Raw genomic sequence first — 13,464 nt, 5'->3', positions numbered from 1 at the left:
AATACTATCCTTGCTGGGTTTTTTTTCTGCTAAGCCAAGTGCCTCTGCATTTTTCTGCCAGCTGCAGTTCTGAAGCCCTGCTCTAGGTCCTCAAAGACACATAGGGGCTTGATAGTTTCTAAGAGAAACATCTCCAGGTGATAGCAATAGTATCTTCACGAGCAACCAAAGGCTTCTCAGCAGGGTAGGCAAAATCGAGTTTGCAGTTCCAGCAGAGCAGATTATTGCCTGGCACCATCCTCCCCATGCCGGTGGTGACTACCTACACCCTGCCTCACCTGGGTCACAGGCTGACAGGCAGCTCCAGGCTGGAAGGTAGAGGGAAAAGGTGATTAAGAATACAGGCTTTCATAAACCTCTACTTGTTACGCTTAGGATAATCTGACACTTGCACAAAATTCTCCTCCCCTTCTCCCACGCCCCCACCCCACCCTCTGTGGATCTGGACCGTGATTTATAGTCCCAGGCTGTAGGCATCACAGAACTGCCTGTTTACACTGCTTTGTTTTGTCCATCACTCCAGTGGAGAGAGATTACCTTTGGTTTGTTGCTTTTATTCTGATTCAGCTTGTCTCCCACAGCTACTTCAGGGAGTGACCCCTCAACCCCAGCCTATTCAGTCTGATTTGTATTTTCAGCTCCTTTTTGGATTTGTACTATATACTGTCAATCTATGTTTTACACTTAAAAAAAATTACATTTAATTGATCATACATTCTCTTCCTATGATTTAAGTGGATCATGACCTTTCTGAAGAGAACAGGGGGGCTTAGGTAAATTGACAGGTGACGCACTCAGCAGCAAGGTACTTTATCAAGAAGTGTTCTTGGAGTAAACTGTCACATCACCACTAGTCTGAAGGGTCTGGATGAAGAGCCACTCTCCAGAACTGGGACAAGTTCTTTCCTACGTTTGTCCAGAATCCAATCTTTCTAAGCCTGATTTCTTTTCTACTATCTAGGCGTCTCACAGATTGACTTATCTACCACCACAAGGTACCCCTAAAAGGAGGTGGCGCTGGTATACCTGTTGTATTGCTGGGAGGCACAGTGGAAGATGACCAGAATTTTTTGTGTATAAGCTCTTGGGATGAAAACACCTACCTGGCAGACCTTTCAAAAGAAGCTGGGTACTGGATTCCTAACAGGATTTTGTTGTGCAGGTACTTTCAAAGATCCCGTCAGACACCCAGTGTTATTGCTAAGTGCCCAAACAATCCGAAGACTGCCCCAACTCTTTCTATCCAAGCTACACAAAAACCTGTGCTAGAGCAGATACTGAGGAAGAGCCTGAAGCCCACCACCAGGATTGAAGCCCTGTTGAGTGAACTGCTTTAAAAGCACCCAATTAGGATTGATTCTCCATTCTAATTTATTTCTAACCTTCACAGGCAAGATACACAGAGGAGACAGGGAGGCGTATAGAGGAGAGAAAACTTTGCTTAGGGGGCACACAGCAAAGCCTCAAAATCAACGCCATTTCTGCTAAATTGTGCTGTTTGTACCAATTGCTTGTCTACAGCTTTTGGGGATCAGGACTTCTAAATAGTCTAGTTAAATTGTCAATGCTGAAATGTTTTCCCTGTTTCATTTTTTCTAACTGACCCCTTGCTCTCATATTAGGGAGCAATGTGAATTTGAGGAGTGGATTACTTTTCATGGTATCTTTCCGAAACACCTCACTCACATACTCTCCAACCCTTTCTTCTTCCAAGCTAAACAATTCTCACTTTTGCACTCTATCCTCAGATGTAAACTCCACCCAGCCTTCTAACCATCTCATGACATGGTTTTGGTGGACTTCCAAACCAAAGAGGTTTCCAAACTGAACCTCCAAAATGTTTGAGGTTTCCCCATCTCTGTATAGTACTTTCCAAGAGCACACTCCCATTGATTCTGGAGGCAGCCTTGAATCAAAACTAACCATAATGCAGTCAGGAACAAGTCTGGCTACTTTTTAATGAGGAAATAGGCTCTTGGGAAGTATCATGCAGTGATGGGCAAACCTCAAACACATTGGAGGTTCTGCTCGTAAACCTCTTTGATGTAGAAGTCTCACCCAATGGCAAAAAATTGATGCTCATGCATGCACAGAAACACGCCAGCCATGACTTGAGAGAGCTATTATCACGGTGGGCAGGCAGCGCAGTCCCCACTACACATCCATGCTGCTGACTGGAGCACTCCGAAGTTTTAGCAAGAAAATAACATTTCATTACTGATAATGAAAGAAAAAATAACCCAGCAATATGCAATTCAAGTTAACAATCACCCCACCCCATAAACTCCCACTGCAGTCGTATCTAGCAGAGCCAGTTCTAACGTTGCTCTCAAAGCTGCAGCTGCAGAGAGCCCTGGCCAAGCCAGGTTCAGATAATGTAGCTTTAACTGCTCATTGTTCCACAGTGACAGACAAACCAGGCTCTGCTGGGATGCACCGCCCTATATTTATTAGTCTAAACTAGAAGACTTGAACTCTGGAAGAACATACTTTTCTTTTGGTTCATGTCACAGTTCTCCCACTGGGACAAGACCATCAACAACACAAAGTCATTGTAGTCTCAGCTTCAAGGCTGGCTTTTTATCTCGAGCTCCAGAGCCGCATGCTTTCTACATCAAAGGCCTGTCCTGTTAGGCAGGTGGTAATCAATGCTAGGGAAAAAAAGAACTCCGAAACCAAGGTAGAGTGAGAAAACAAAAGAAGGCACCAGGAGCCCTATGGGTGTGTGCCTGCCCATCAGCCTGCCTCTTCTCAAAGCCCTGCATGTGAGGACAGAGGTGATTTTGAGTCACGCAGAGAACTTTTTCGTTGTGCTGATAAGAGCTACGGAACAGAGAGCCTTTTTGTACTACAAACAATATTAAACTTCAGGACTTACTCTTCTCTAAGTCGTTTATTTGTTTGTTACACTCAACGACTCCACAGGACACCAGGCTCCTCGTCCCCTCTCTTTACATCACTGTCCCCAAACAGATATAAGTAATAGACCCAACTACTCGAGAGGTTCAGTGCATCATCGAGCTACTCTTAAAGAATTTTAATTGAAAATAAAATTACCTCTGCTTTCTTACAAAGTCCAAGAAAACATGGCAAGAAAACATCGCTGTTTCACAGTTACAGACTCTGCACTGTGCGATACTACAGCAACTGCATTAGAAGAGAGTCGTGACAGGCCAAAACAGGGTCATGTGCCTGCAGACCCCAGAAGGGAGGGGAGAGAGTTAGTCCTAAACCTGTTAGAACGATTCTGAGCAAGTGTGAGCAACTGCTATTATTGTGATGTCCAACTGAGTAATATCTTATTTCTAATTTTAACATTCAAGAGGAACTTTTTGTTTGGCCTGGCTTGGCCAGAGAGCCATTGGCAGTTGCCTATGGCTCAAATGCTAATATGTCAGGAATTCAGGCTGGCATCCTGCGTCTCGGTGCACCGGTGAGGATGTGTTGTTTCTCCGTGAACTCTCACTTCCCGTCTGCTTCGCTGTCGGCCTGTACGAAAACCACCGAACAGGAGACTTGCAGGTCATGTGGCTCGGTTCCCGTGCACTGTAGGCTCTTGAAAACTTTCAGTTGTGTATCTCTGTGGCTCCTACTCAGGTGAAACAGAGGTCACAACGAACCAGAAAACTTCTCATGTATTAGCGTTTTTATTCTTAATCTGATATCCTCTGTAATACGGAAAGTTGCACAAACTGGCTGGAGAAAATCAGAAGTGAACCAAAGTGAACATTTCACTGCAAGGTCTGAAAAGACTCCAGTAACTTTCGATTATCAATAATGCATAACTTTCAATTGTCTTTTCAACTCTGATATCTACCCAGAGCGGGTGCAGTGCCAAAACAGAAGAAACACTGTGCTCATATTCATAACTGTACGTTACAGTTTTACCTTGGTTAATTCAATACAATAACCTCAACTCGGTACCAGCAGTAGCCCGAGGCTATAGCTCTTAGTTGCCGAAGTCGGGAGGGACAAATGAGGAGAGGGGTGTTATACCCTCTGTTTCAAGCTTCTGAGTAAATAAGAAGCTTTCCGGAGGTAACCACCCCTTACCTGCCCCGATTAAAAAGATCACAGCACTTCTGTGAGAGAACCCGGATAAGCCTCGCTAAACTCGACCCAACCTTTTGATCTGCTGAAGTTCAGACAAGATAACCCCAAAGTACATTAGTGAGATGAGACTGAATCAGCCCTGACCTCGTTTTTCCTTTCTTAGCCCTTTTTCCCATTCCTGTCCAAAGTTACTCAAGTTGTTTAGTCTGGTATTTCCTAGTACTTTCATGTATTCATTTTAAATAAAATGAAAGGATGGGGTAGCCATTAGGAGTCTTAAGAGGTTTCACAGTTGTCGCTTGCTAGTCAACCTATGACTTTCTTTCCTCTCACCCTTCAGATCTTATCTCACGTGTTTCATTGTGTGGTTCCTCTTCTTACCTGGGGCTTTCATATATTTGTACTCCTTCACCCTTCCTTGTGCTGTCACTTAGTCAAACTCTCAATACTTGCTTTCTTTTTCATTATTTCCCCCACATTTTTTTGTCTCCCTCACCTGACTAATTTCATGGCTACTGAATCCCCACCAACTCATATCTTCCATCCAATTGGAACACACAACTGAACACAATATCCCAAATCCCATGATGCCAGTGCCATCTCAGCAAAAATCATAATTATCTAGTTAATATCTGATTTGCTGTCTCCTTATAACTCACAGGTCATGTCCAATAATACTGCTTCCCAAATCTCTCTGTCTGATGAATTATTTGCAGTTTCCTTTAGACATATTAGCTACATTTTTCTAAACTGAATCATTTTTGTTTTCTTCTTATTATGGCACTAATCTCTTGAGGCTTCTTTTGTACAAGTGGATGGAAAGAGTTTTTTCCTCTTATTATTGCACAAGAGGGTTTTTTGTCTTTGGATGTGTCATAATAAAATGGTTTTGGTAGCAGCAAACCTAATTCCTGTTGTTATTAAACCATAACACACTTCAGGACAAGTTAGTCACTGTGGAATAACACTGTCTTGTGAGCACCACATCTACCTAGCAGGAAGTGCTGAAGTAAGAGGAAGTGGGCTAGAGACAGACAAAGAGGAAGGATTTACAGGCTGAGTAAGAAATTAAATTCAGCTACTCTTAATGAGTTAGTTTAAAAAAAAAAAAAAAACAAAAAAAACCAAAGCACTGATCACTAGCAGCTAAATTTTTGTTACTCAAAGGATTTTACAGTGATCTCCCCTTTCACGTCAAAAAGGACAGCAAAAGCCTGGTGGGAAAAACTTGATTCTTAATTGTATGTATATTTTTGATGAAAAAAACATAATCCAAACTTTGTCTGCTTTTTTTCCCAGCCACTCAGTCCTGCTCCTGTTTCAAATAACTGGTTGCCAAATCAGAGCTGGTAGTAATGGCAGTGGTGCATTTCTCTTTGGGAGAGTAGGGCAGCTGTAATGCACACAGCCAGCCTTGGGTTGTCCCAGGCCCCAAAATTTTCTGGGAGTTAAAATTTTGTCTATCTGAAGACAAATATATATATATGTATATATATGTATCTATGTATATGTATGGCTTTGACCGCCTTCGTGTAACACTGCTAGGTTTCTGTAGTGGCTGATCTACTATACATCTCCATCTAGACTTGCCAGCCAACCTTCTTTGATCTAGGCAGTCTGAATTTGAGGTTTGGTTAGAGTGTAAACTTGTCAGCAGGAAGACCAAACGGACAGCCTGGCAGTACAGAAGGAAGAGCTCCCCACTGTGTATTTTCAGGACTGGAAGGTTATACTACCTGAGTTTGTTGCAAATCCAGTACTGTCCGACAAAGCTGAAAGACAAGATACAGCAGAATGGAAATTCACATGTGAAAAAGCATTTTGGTGGCGAGTTAGCTCAGATGCATTGCATCTCTTTCATTCAAGAGCCCTGGTCAGATCACACAAGTCAACTGAGGAAGCTGGCAGTGTACCACGTTATACCACTTGATACCTATGAATTTACGTGATCTTGTGGCAGCTGGACATATTTGTGCACCAGCTGGATGTATTTATGCACAGAACCTAGTTTGAAGAGGCTGGTTTGGGGAGGTACCTTTCAGAAAAATACCCTTGAAGGTTACATTGCTTTAAAAGAATAGCAAATAACCTGTGTCATAGGAGATGATACGCACCTCAGCTTTGCCATTCAGCCAAGAGAACACTGCACTTCAGAGTCGTTCTGCTTCCTTGTGCTGCGCTTTGGGAATGCTCCACCATTCGTACTGCTCTGGGCAAAGAGTAATTTGGGAGCAGGCTGGAGAGGAGGGGAGCTGGCACACGGTGTGAGGGGCAGCTTGGTGGTACACTGACACCAGCGCTGCCTGCTACGGCTGTCAGCCTGGCAATATCTAGGCTAGCCCCCACAACCTGGACAGCCGAGAGGTGTGGAAATGACGATGAAGGAGGAGCAGGGGAGAGAAGCAAGCAGAAGTAAGAGCGGGAGGAACTAGCTGGTCCCAGAGAAATTAACTGGGTCAGGAGCAAACACTGAAGTCAACAAACAGAGGGAAGAAGCAAAGAAGAGAGAGACAAAAATCCTCACTTTACAGTCTATAGCAAGAAGTCCTAGGAGAACTCTCTGAGTTTGCATCCCTTGGAAAAGAAGCCATCAATAATGCAATCCTGGAAAAGCATCCCCACTCCAAGTCTTGAACAGTATGGAAATACTAAAATATTAAATCCATCTGCCATGGAGAAAATGTTTTATCAACAACAAAAAAACCCATTTGATTTATTCTCTAGACACTGGGCCCAGACTTCGTCACTAAGCTGTGCTATCTAATGTGGTTAGACAACTTCTAGGGAACTAACCTCTTGTTGCCATTACTCACAGTATTTGCTTTTCCCCTATTGCTTTACTCATCTGATTCCTCCCTTCTTATTATGACTCTGGTTGAGTTGACGGGTCATAATTTATACTACAGGCTGAGTCTTTCATGCCTTTGTCGGTAACTTGAGCCAGGGAAGTGAGTTATTCTTGCCTTTGCCTTGTTTCTCTGTCTCATTCCTTCTCTGTCTGGGAGTTTACCTAGGCCTAGAACATACAGGCTCTGTAGTACTACCCATCAGGAGAGAGGATGGTTAACTTTCTCTCCAGTTTTAGTTACAGTGTGTGTCTGTGAGTGTCTTTGGATGAGTTTTTTGCTTGATACCAGGTACTTAATAGAAGCCTACAGTGATACAGCACCAGGAGTTCCAAAGTGCTTTCCAGACCATAGATTTATCCACTAGTTATCCTAACTAACATTAAAACAGAGGCATCATTGGAGAAGAGCAGGCAGGCAGTAGGCGCTTTCCATGCAAAGCTGATGTGTAGTGGGCTTTTTCTCAGGCACTGTGTCCAGCCCAGCTCCAGACACTTCAAAAAACATCTCACCTCCCTTCGATGCTAGTTCCAGGTCAGTTAACGAGCTCCTCCCTTGCAGATGAAAGCCAGGGCACGGTTGACACTTGTTTTGTACCGTAGCCCACTGATGTTATGCAGTACACACAGACTAGAACTACTGAAGTCCTGACAGAGAAACTAATGGCTTTCTCTCAATGATCACATGTGCCAATAGTAGTAGAGAATGGTTCTTCTCCATCTTTCTGGGCAAGGACTCCCAGAGCAGCCACATTTACTGGGAGCGAAAGGCCCGTGAGACCCCCCTCACATTGTGCAGCACGACCCACCCAGACACAGGGATGGGCTCCACTCCAGGCCGTAGCTGCACTGAGGTTCCTCAGAGTATAGAATGCTCCTCTGTAAAATGCCATTAACTGCAGCTAATTCTACCGCAATAACAAAATCGAGTGGAGACAGAATCCCACACTGCCAAAAAAGGCTGCCTTCCTAACGTGAGCTCTCACTTCCATACCAAAATACTGATTACCTAATTGCACAAAGATGTCCAGATCACATACTGGTTGACAAAAGGCAAAGGATTCAATGGGACAAAAATACCCATCCCCTCCCATCCCATCTCAAAAGAACGCTGTGTGCTTTATCTTCAGAAAAGTGCTTCTCTAGATAGAGAAGGGAGGCCCTACCTCAGCTGAGCATTTTCTTATTAGAGTTTCAGACATTCTCTGGATCCTCCACCATCGAGAGTTCAGCATGTTCGTTACCTGCAGCAGTGTAAGGCAGATCTGACGGGTTCTTGCCTAGGCGACATCAAAAGAAAAATGTTAAGGATTCTGTTAGGTAACGGTAAGGTATAATCAGGTGGCCACTTGAAACATGTTAAATTTCTTCCCGGGAAGGGTTAAAAAGTTGAGCTCACCCGCCAATTTTTCAAGAACCAAAGTCTTAAAACAAACAAAACAAAGCCAAAACACCCTGCCCCTCCGGCAGAGAGAAACATATGAGAGAGCTTGAATTAGCCCCAGCAGCAGGGACAAATGCAGAGCTGGCCCATCAAAACACACTTTACCTGCTTCAGAAATGCCCTCATGATCTCTGGAATTGGAGCAGCGACTCCTAATGTGCTGCTCGACAGCCGCCACGGCCTTGCCAAGGGTGGTTCCTGCTCGGTGGTGAGCGAAGTGATTAGTGTATCTGCAGTCAGCTAGGCACTGCAGCGTGGAAACCCAGAGGATGAAAGGCACCATATAAATATACAATATTATTACTGCTTATTACTATTACTTCACTGGCCTTTTGCCTCGCATTCTGGTTGAGCAGAGAATATGCGTCTTCCTGAATGTCCCCAACCCTACATTTAGTCAAGCCTTGTCTTTAGCACTGCAGACCTTCAGATAGAATTTTTTCCCATCATCTCAGTTCACAGAGCCACAGACCATGTTTCTTTACTTGGTATTAACTTCAAAGTAATTTTCCTTTTAAAATACAAGTCAATGTTATTTGTTAAACGGCTGTTTTGAACTTGGATCCAATATTTTTAGTAAAAAAAAAAAAAAGAAAAAAGTTTTGTTTTGTTTTTTAACTGGAAGGAATCCAAACTATCCACAGCTTTTATAACCCAGCTTCCTTATGAGTCAGGACATTTACTGCCAGAAAAATATTATTTTAACTTTATTAGCGCAATATAGTAGTGACATCTAGTGGCTTTCATCAGCGTGGTGATGAGCGAGGGAGAGGCGGCTGGCGGGGCTTGTGGAACAGATCCAGCCCAGGGGTTTATTATACCATTGTTGAGAGTCAGTGGAAGTTGAATGAGCGCCTCGAAGATGCCTGTAGAGTTTATTAAAATTATAAAATTCTAATAATGTCATTGAAATAAACTCTAAATTAGGAAATTCTAATGGTATAACAACCACATGTGATTTCTTCAGCTCATGTTTATAACATGAAAGGTAAAATTCGTGACTTCCTTTATCCAACATAAAACATCTTGTTCACACTAGGGAGCTCCTACACTGTGAACCAAAGAAACAATATTCTCAATTCTCTAAATTAATGTTCAGTCCAAGGCAATTTACAGACTGTGTAGCCTAAATGCCATGGGCACAGCCCAGCTCTTTTTGAAAGAAGCAGGAGTTGTGCCACAGTTTTCCATAAAGAAAGATCATGTCTTAAACATCTTTTTGTTTATTTTTTCCCTGAAGCTCTTTCTCAGGCCTTCAGCCAGGACACATTTGCATGCAGACTTACGTTTACACTCGGGGATACCAAAAAAGGTGGAGGCTGGCCTTCCACTTACAGGGTCGAGGCAGTGCAGTCACCAAACTGGCAGAGGCAGGGAGCGCTCGCAGGGCTCTGGGAGTAAAACTGACACCAGAGTTTGGTAGAAATGTAATACTTCTAGTGCTGGCAGGAAAGTTTATCAGCAGATTCGCAGCTTAAAAGTATTTTTTTGTTAGCTGCGGAATAGCATTGATATCACAACCAGCTTCTGGGTTCCCTTTCTTCCTCTCTGAGCTGGCCTACAAAATTTACTTGTTGGGCACAAAAATTGCCAGATGTTCTTTGGAGACAAAGTCGGTTATGCTTGTCTGAGAGTACTCAACCCGCTTTGGAGCTTCCGGCTGTTAAACATTACTGTGATTTCAAATTCTACCACAGATCTTATACTTCTTCCTGTCCTTTTGGCTCAAAAAGTTCTTCTTCGTGAAACTTTCCACGCAGAAGGCCCATTGAACAAAAAAAGGCTATAACTGAGAAAAAGCTATTAATAGTTGTTTTATTTAGTTGTGGATGCTGTAGCTACGTAGAGAAAAGGAGGTGAAATATTGGAAAACCTACTTTGTACAAGCATATTACCCTGGCTGCAGCTCAGATAAACGGCAGGATCGCTCTATAACGGACAGAGATCTTACACGAGCTTTGCTGAGAAAGCCGGCGTTATGCAACGGTTGGGTTATGGCTCTGCAGGTGTGCGTGTGTGTATGTATGTGCATGTGTTTTATTATGAAAGGATTTACTTTTCCATGTGCAGCAGTGACAGCACTCCAGAGGAAGTCATAGCTGGGAAGTATCTAATATAATATTTGCACTGCGTCTGCAGTTTGTGTCAGTGTGCCAACCTTGTTGCTCCGCTCTCCCTCCTCGGGATTATTAGGGGGTTTGTAACATTAAATATAATGACCGTCTTTGAAGTTTAGACTTAAGACCTGAGATGGTTTTTCCATGTTGGCAGTTAAGTCACAGCCTTCTTCCATGGATGGCAGGCCAAGGAAACAAACGGTCAGCTCCACATCTGCCCGAAGCACCTCCGCAGAGTCAGCCTCCTGCTTCCACCCCGGGCGAAGCTTCCACCCCAGCCTTCGCTTGCTGCCCCACCTCTGCCGTGCTGCTGCAACCTGGAGGAGCCAGACCCAGGGGTTCCTCCAGTGCTCCCCGGTCAAAGCCCCCTCGGGCCGACGCAGCCCCGGCCCCACGGCCACGGCCGATGGTGTCTCCAGGATCTGGAGTGCTGCTGCCTGCACGCATTCCCCACATGCTGGAAAGCCGTGAGTCAGAGCAGCGGCTTGAGGGAGACTTCAAATACTCCAACAGGTCTGGCAGAAATATTTATACACCTGCGTTCTCAAATATGCTCTACTTTCTCACTTTATAAATACATGGGATCCAGTTGAACGCTTGGCCTCGCAGAGCCAAGCATGCCCCTTTTTATTTGATGGACCAGCTGTTTTTCTGGCCTGTTCATATAAACATATTTGTGTGTGTTGATTTTGCAGTTTGTCGGGAAAAAGAAACAGATGACAGGTCGTATGTGCATTTTTGTTATGTAGATAACTACCACGTAGAAAGTTCCCTTCAGTCCACTGACTGGTTTACTTTGCTTGAAGGGAAGCAGCACGTAAAACACTCAGAGGAGGCATGGGAGCCTAAGCTAATGCTTTTTTAACCAAAACAGATGCAAAATCAGTTCATACAGGGAAGATGTTGCAGGGGTTATGTTTACAGATCACCACGGGCTGCAGTATCAGGTGATACGAGTCCACGCACGGGACAACTGATGTAGCCTAGACAGCGAGCTCCTGCTCACATGTTCATTCCTTTGGTTTTGGCTTCTGCACCCGTGTTTCCATGTGTGAGCTGGCACTAACATTGAAGATTCAGACCGGGATTTTCAAAGGATCCGGGATAGCCCCTTGCGGCACTAAAATGCCACACCAGTTGGGCAGTCGGTAGACTGCTTCAATTATCTCCTTCCACACAGGCAGATGAGCCAAAAACCTACCCACTTCTCTGCGGCGTTGCGTGTAGATGGACAGCAGGCACGGCCTTGCGCTCCTCCCTGCAGGGAGGCTTGTCAGGAGCTAATGCAGTACGACAATCTCAACCAGCTCATAAAATTATAACGGGATGTCAAGGAATTTATTGCCAAGTCTGAAAAAGAAAAACATTTCAATATCCTATTATGGCCTCTCCCCAGCCCTATAACCTGCTGAGAACTAGGCTTTAAAATGCTGTACCAGCCAATCCCTCTGAACTCTGACTTCTATTTGGAGGCATTGTTTTTTATTCAGCTATAAATAAGCTGAATTATGGGCTTTTTCATGGGGGATGTGCATCTGGAACATTACATGGAAAACCTCAGGTTAATGCTCTGACAGTTTGTCTAGGCAGTAAAAGGTAGTTGCATGTAACACCACAAAAGTTGTGCAATCCCCAACATAAGGAACGTTGCTTCATGCAAATCACTGGAATTAGACAAGGGGTAGGATATACTCCCTGGAGGTGCCAGGTTTCATCTTGCCAGTTTTACTCTTTGTACTTACCTTAAGAATACATTTATAATTTAATATTTTGCTCTATTTCTGGTTGTCCTTGGGGCCAAATTGGAGAAACTAAAGCACTATAAAATGGTTCATCCTGGTAAACATTCACATTTCACCAGCTGCTTGAAATAGTTACGGTGTATTTTCATAGCTATCTGCCCCTTCCATTTCATCAGCAGTATCACTGAACTCCTTATTTTATGCAGCAAATGAAATTCTAAAGAGCTTATTTTTGTGTGTCATTTTTGTTGTATGATTTCACAGCCAAGCCAAAAGGGAGAAGAGAAGTTAACAAATAAAGCCCGTTTCCCAAAAGAAAGGCTTGTATTCTTGAGAATATCAGATGTAACAATGGCAACGGATGTGCGTAAGCCAACATGATAAAGCAGTGGAGCAGGACTAGCCAGAAAGATATCAGTAAGCTAAGAAGTTTTATTTCATTTTGAGGAAACAAGTAATACCTTCTGCTTCCTTTGGAATTTTACACAACTTCTCATTTCCCTGTGAAGTTTTGAAAGCGGCTTTATTTGAAAGCTCCCAAGGGGTTTCGCTGCAGGGACAGGACACTGGTGTAACGTACCTGAGCGCACATGCTCTTTGGAAGTGAGGGAGGTGGGAGATGTGCCTGCCCTGCCCAAGTGCTTTCAAGTGTGACAAGCGACCAGGGACCCCTTCAACTCTCTTGGTCAGCAAGACGACCCCAGTTGGACTGGCCCCAAAAACAAGTCAGCAGAACAAACTACTTAATTGACAGCTGAGCCAGGTGGCTGAATATATGGGAGAGAAATCATTTCCAAGTTGCGTGCCAAGCTCATGTTCTCTGTGGTGGGGCCCCATTTTGTGCTGGGGAAGAGTTAGGACTCTGCATCGTGGTGTCATGGGATGCTTTGGGCAGAGAATCGACTGCTGTTGGCTGGAGGTGCTGAGAGACAGTGCTGATCCTGCTGTAGCTCTGAAAATAGATCTGCACCTGCTATTAGCATCAGCTTTGCCATCAAAATCCCATCCAAGGGTGTAAATAACTCATGAATAAGTGAGATTTTGAAAACAGACTCCAGTCTTCCTCTCTATCAAGGAAACAACCCAGTCAAGTAGTCCAAATCTTTCTGACCACTCGAAAGTCAAGACAGAGCATTACAAGCGTTGGAAAGAAGGAAGCATAAAACAAACACACACAGTTACGAACCGTGGAATGAAAGTGTGCAACAAACTAATCTAGATAAAAAACGTGGTCAAAGATCCAGATGTAGATTGACTTGAACG

General features: G+C 43.9%; 1 protein-coding gene across 38 annotated transcripts in view; it reads right to left on the bottom strand.

Annotated features, from left to right (window-relative positions):
• LOC142364008 (uncharacterized) overlaps positions 1 to 13,464 on the bottom strand; it is a 316,325-nt gene that overhangs the window by 285,854 nt on the left and 17,007 nt on the right. For all 38 annotated transcript variants that reach the window (XM_075442051.1, XM_075442082.1, XM_075442055.1 and 35 more), the window contains 2 exons: positions 11,661 to 11,809; positions 8,065 to 8,178 (listed from right to left, as the gene is read on the bottom strand). The gene's annotated coding sequence lies outside the window, so the exon portion shown is untranslated. The remainder of the gene's footprint in view (positions 1 to 8,064; positions 8,179 to 11,660; positions 11,810 to 13,464) is intronic.

Source organism: Opisthocomus hoazin, chromosome 23 (genome assembly GCF_030867145.1).
Source record: "Opisthocomus hoazin isolate bOpiHoa1 chromosome 23, bOpiHoa1.hap1, whole genome shotgun sequence".
Classification (NCBI taxonomy): Eukaryota; Metazoa; Chordata; class Aves; order Opisthocomiformes; family Opisthocomidae; genus Opisthocomus; species Opisthocomus hoazin.
Note: the sequence above shows the minus strand (reverse complement) of the source record. Positions and strands in the feature narration are given on the sequence as shown.